We start from the raw sequence: 6,444 nt of genomic DNA on the forward strand, positions 1-6,444 counted from the left end.
ATTCTAGATCTGTATACTAGCGTATGTAATGTTCTGTAAATATTATGATCTAACTCAAGTCTGGAATAGTTGCAAATTGTGAATGAATATTTACAGATGTATATGCTGGTTGACTTTGATAAAAGCGCATATATACGCAAGTTAAATACATCTAAGTAGCGTATACCATATGAACTGTGATATTTGTAGTTACAGGTGGTTCTGGTAGTTGATGCAAAGTTTTGAGTTCTGGTGATTGTTCACTGGTGTCTGTATTCTGCATATTTAGATTGGTTGATTGTTGATGGATCAGGATCATAATGACTTATCTTTATGTGATCTGATGGACTAGATTTGGTTTCTAACACACGTACTATCCTTTTGTATGTAATGATCTAGGTATGTCTAAAGTCGAGAAGTGTAGCGAAGTTATAAGTAAGTATTTGATGACATATACGCTGGTTCACTTTGGTGAAGTTACGTATACACGCTAATTCGGCTCTTCCAAGTAGCGTATGCACTCTAATGCATGATTTTTGATGATACAACTGGCTTTGAATATTATTGCAAAGTTCTGTGATTTGCTCTGTGTTTCTGTTGACATGGTTTCAGTGATTCAGTGTTGGGTGATTCAAAGATTGATGATTGGTTGTATCATAGTGGTAATTGATTTTGAGCTTCAATGTTGTTGATGGGTCAAATATGAAAATTGGATGAAACTTGGCCTTCAAATTATGGTATTGTGCTTCAGGAGTATCCAGTCTAAAAATTTATGAAACGTGGTCCCTGGAGGAAGAAAGAAGATCGTAGCCTTCTGTAGGCCAGCGCCTACGTACTGGTAAACATATTGGCCAGTACAAGAGCCAAGGGGTAGTAGCTCCCTTCCAATAGCAACTAGAAAACGAGTGAAGGTTGGAGCCTTCAGTAGGTCGGCGCCTACGTGCTAGTAAACGGATCGGCTAGTACAAAAGCAACGAGGGTTGTAGCTCCCTTCTAGGAGAAGCTGGAGAATGAGAGGAGGTTGTAGCCTTCTGCAGGTAGAAGCCTGCGTACTGGTATAAGACTGCTCCAGTACAGAAATATTGTAAAAAGAAGTTTCTTATTAAAAGAAGATAGAGACGAATTGCAGCAGGTGGTTTTCACCCACATTGGGTTTCCACCTTACGTCATGGTGTTCATGTGTGCTTATTGTGTGTGATGATCTGTTCTATTGTACTGCACCTGTTTACTGTTCATATGGTTAATGAAGTTTTGATGCGCTAATTAAAGATCAACATTTAATGGATTAACTGAATCAGAAGTTTACTGGATATACGCTAGTTGCATTAGACACAGTTGCCTGTACACGTGGGTTCCCTTAACTGAAGTAGCGTATATGAATCTGTGTATGAAAATTAAAAAGTTATTGATTTGATAATACTGATTCACCCCCCCCCCTCAGTGTTATTTCCAACAATTGGTATGAGAGCAGGTCCTTTGGTAGAAGCTTCATCGCTTAAAGGAGATCTGTAGAACAATGGGAAAGAAGCTAAAGAAGAAAGCGCCTCAGAAGAAGAAGACATCTCAGAGGAACTATGACAGTGGAAGAATCGATTGGGGAATATGTGGAAGCAACACTTCAGATTCAAAATCACCTCAGAATGAAGATGAACAAGCAAAAGAACTATCAGGTATGAGTTTGTTATCCTCTAGTGATACATTTCTCCATCCACTTGAAGATGATGAAAGTGATAGCGAAACAATTGAACTTGCTCTTATGGGTGAGGATGAAAGATATCAAATAGAGACAGAATTTAAAAGGCTTACGGACAAAATTAAAGATCAACAAGATCTATTGGACAAAAGGGAACGTGCCTCCAAAGAAGAAGCTACCAAACTAAAGGCTCAACTAGAGGAAGGAAACAAAGTAAGGAAGCTATTCAAGGAAAAGGAAGATCAATGTCAAAAGCTACAAGATGAAGTGACATCATTAAGAAATGAAGTAAATGAAAGGAGCACAACAATCAAGAAACTCAGAGAAAGATCGAGTTACTATGAAAGTCTTGAAGCTAAGATCCTCTCGCTAAAAGAAGATCTTGAAGAATCAAATAAGAAGAATAAAGAACTACTCCAAGCTCTTGAAAAACAAGAAAACAAAGTTCTTGAATTAAGACATCAGTTGGAAGAAGGAAGAAAAGATGAAGGAATCATGAAGAAGCAGTATCTTGAAAAGGAAGAACAACATCAGGTTGAGGTAAATATTCTAAATGATAAATTAGAAGAAAATGATAAGCTCCTACGATTTCAAGATAGTACTAAGATCTTGGATGATATTCTTAGTAGTCAAAGGTCTCCTACTATCAAAATTGGTCTTGGTTTTCATGAATCTGTTGAAGGTGAATCTAGTTCACAAAGTAAGACAAGGGACTCTAATGCAAAATCTGAAATGCTCAACAAGGAAATGAGAGGTCAATCCCATCAACAACCAAGGAAAGAAATTCTTCAAAGAAAATCTTTTACTCCTAACTATGGAAGTGATAGTCGGTCATTTCCTCAATTGAATAATGTTGAATGTTATGTATGTCATAATTTTGGACATGTTGCAGCCAGATGCAGAAGAAGAATGGTTCAAGACCATCACACAAAAGGATCATCACGTTCCAGGTACTTTAAGGGATATTGTTTTTCTTGCAATATGTTTGGTCACAAAGCCATTGACTGCTATAGAAGGAATATGAAACATATGAGATGTTATGCATGTAAAAAGCTTGGACATATAGCAAAGGAATGTAGGAACAAAGTATGGGCACCATACCAAAAAGAGAAAACATCATCACACTTTAAGATATGGAAGAAGAAGGAAGTACAATCAGAAAGATGTGGCACATGACAATGTACAAACATAACAGACTCAGAGGGAGCTGAAAGTGTGAAACTTCAGTGTTCTAAATCTCATACGCAAGTTTCATGAAGAGAAGTCGCGTATATACGTGAGTTAGTCACTGCACAGTCGCGTATATGTTAGTTTGAGGAAAAGCAGTGGGACAGGCTCAGGAAAAAGGGTCTGATATGATTCAGTCCATTATTTTCTCTGTTTGATAATGGTTACAATCTGTTGATGATGTGTGGAAATGTCTTGATACTCATAAGATGTTTAGAAGAGTTTTGATCCTAACTTGATGATGATGATGCCTTGATACTTCTTATATGCATTATCAGATCTGACAGTAAACAGATGGCATAGGTTCAGGGGGAGCTTATGCTTTGAATAATGCATTGTTGGCATTATGGTTAGAAGTCCTTGGTGATGATGCTTATTTGGCTAAGTGATACATCTTGCTATGATATGGTTATGAGTTGTCCATGACAAAATCTCATATGATTTTTGGGGCTACATAGTTGGTGTTCTGATCAGATTTGTGGTTGATTCTCTGAAGATGCATATATGTTGCTTGCATGGTAATATTCATAAGGGTAAGGAGAAGTACAAAGCTTGAATACACAACTTCATTACTTAATGATGAGTCACTCATATGCTGTTGTCGTCATATGCATAAAGATCATATAATACAGTTATGATGCAGGATTCCTATGATTGAGGATTGTTGTTGATGATATCAAGAAGTCTTGACAAAATATCTTGAGCTCAAGGTTTGCCAGATACATAGTGATATATACAGTATGCGAGATACATGAAGTTGCATTGTTGGTTGGCCAAGATAATGGAGTTATTGCATATCACATGAAGACATAACTATTTGAAGACATGATGATGATGAGTTCTTACCTATATAATGATAGGTTGATACTCACATATGTTGATTGATGCTTATCAAATGTGGGATGCTCCTGAGTAATGATACTTGGATGGTATAAAAGATCATGCAGATCTTGATGATGATGTGATGACTATGATGTTTTTCACATATGATATAATGTGAATGATTTTGTATGACATATGCAGAATTGATTCATGGAAGGTTATGACAATGCTCAAGAACAAGAGGATGAATTGATGCAGACATACCTTGTCACAGGTTGATGTTATCTACACTAATGGACATATACAGGTTGTTGGTCTGGATGCTGTTGACAGATGCTTATGGAGCAGATCATACATTGTGTATGATAGTTGCTGATGATTATCATGGTCTTGTTTAGGTATTTGGTCTCTGTTATAAATGTCATGTATATCATTCAATGTAAAGGTCATATCAAGACCCATGATGTAATAGTTTGTCTCTGTCTATTGTAGTCATGTGTTGAATCCCTTTTGGTCATATGATGTAATTTCTACCCCCACTATGCCTGGGATGGATGATGTAATGTTCTTGTTTTATCATGTGTAAACTTTTGGTGTATCCCCAATTATTTGTTTGTATTGGATGAATAATACTCCAAAATCGAAAGGAGAAATCCGAGGACCATATTTTCTATGGATATTTCCATTTTTGAATAATAAATATTCCTGGCGATGATATATTATTGTCGTTATTCGGAACAATAAGTTATGAATAGTTATTTTCAATCTATCTTTCCTCTCTATAAAGGACCTGGAATACCCTGCTTGGTTGGGTGGATGAGTCAATATTGGTATATCCCCACTTGATTGGGAAATTGATGTATGTATGAGTCATTGGTGATAGGAAGGTCATACTCACTTGGTTGAGTTGTAGAGTTGTGTTATTCTCTTGAAAAATATTTTTTGCAAACTCGGCATGTGTTCAGGGGGAGCATTGACGGATTGGTGCATTTTGGCATGTACAAAGGGGGACCTCAATCAGAAATTTTAGCATTTACTCAGGGGGAGTATGGACAACAAAATGTATATCAAGGGAGAGAAGATCTTGGTCCGCCCTTTGCCCTTGATGTCAAAGGGGGAGAGTGTCTTGGTGTTGTTGTTGCCATCAAATCCAAAGGGGGAGATTGTTGGCATTATGATGAACGTGTTGTACTTGATGGCAACTCTCTTGTAGCAGAACAACTCACCTATACATGGTAACTAGATGAATCTTCACAAGAGATATCATATATGACATTAATACATGGTAGTTGTGCTAACAGATGTGATGTAGGGCAGTTCAAAGGAAATGATAGTTCACAGTACAGTAAGTTAACATTATGATACAGGTGATGTCCTTGATAATGAAGATCAAAGTACTACAGGTTAACAAGAATTGAATCACAGTTCAGGCTCACAGAATGAAAGAAAAAGAGTTATACGTAGGTTTACCTTGACCAAGCCGCGTATATACGCAGGTTCATTGAGCAGAAGACACGTATGCGTATACACGCACTTTCACGCATGGAAACGCACGTACATTTCAGAAACTAAGTTTTTGGGTCCATGGTATTTGGACCATGGTATTTTGGTATTGGTCCATGGTATTTGGTCCGAGGTATTAACCCCAGGTATTTAGACCAAGGTATTGGTTCTAAGTGGTTTTGGACCATGGTATTGAGTAAGGCCTAAGACTATAAAAGGAGGAGAAGGTTATTAGGCAAGGGCACTCAGAAAATCTTGAATATCTAATGTAGTGTGAGATCCAGTATGCAGGTTATGGGTTCATGATGCTTTACTTGATATGAGCCAAGGAGGAATCTCAGCGGTTGATGGAGGACAAGATCTAATGATGGATCAGGATCTTATGGCTTGGAATGAATCATCTCTATATGGTTTGATCATGCTTATTCTAGATCTGTATACTGACGTATGTAATGTTCTGTAAATATTATGATCTAACTCAAGTCTAGAATAGCTGCAAATTGTTAATGAATGTTTACAGATGTATATGTTGGTTGAATTTGATAAAAGCGCGTATATACGCAGGTTAAATACATCTAAGTAGCGTATACCATATGAACTGTGATATTTGAAGTTACAGGTGGTTCTGGTATTTGATGCAAAGTTTTGAGTTTTGGTGACTGTTTACTGGTGTCTGTATTCTGCATATTCATATTGGTTGATTGTTGATGGATCAATATCATAATTACTTATCTTTATGTGATCTGATGGACTAGATATGGTTGCTAACACACGTACTATCCTTTTGTATGTAATGATCTGGGTATGTCTGAAGTCGGGAAGTGCAGCGAAGTTATAAGTAAGTATTTGATGACATATACGCTGGTTCACTTTGGTGAAGTTGCGTATACACGCTGATTCGGCTCTTCCAAGTAGCATATGCACTCTGATGCATGATTTTTGATGATACAACTGGCTCTGAATATTATTGTAGAGTTCTGTGATTTGCTCTGTGTTCTGGTGACTGTGTTTCTATTGACATGGTTTCAGTGATTCAGTGTTGGGTGATTCAAAGATTGATGATTTGTTGTATCGCAGTGGTAATTGATTTTGAGCTTCAATGTTGTTGATGGGTCTAATATGAAAATTGGATGAAACATGGCCTTCAAATTATGGTGTTGTGCTTCAGGAGTATCCAGTCTGAAAATTTATGAAACGTGGTCCCTGGAGGAAGAAAGAAG

The sequence above is a fragment of the Pinus tabuliformis genome, chromosome X (assembly GCF_031772625.1).
Source record: "Pinus tabuliformis cultivar Carrire ecotype Pingquan chromosome X, CPIR1, whole genome shotgun sequence".
NCBI lineage: Eukaryota > Viridiplantae > Streptophyta > Pinopsida > Pinales > Pinaceae > Pinus > Pinus tabuliformis.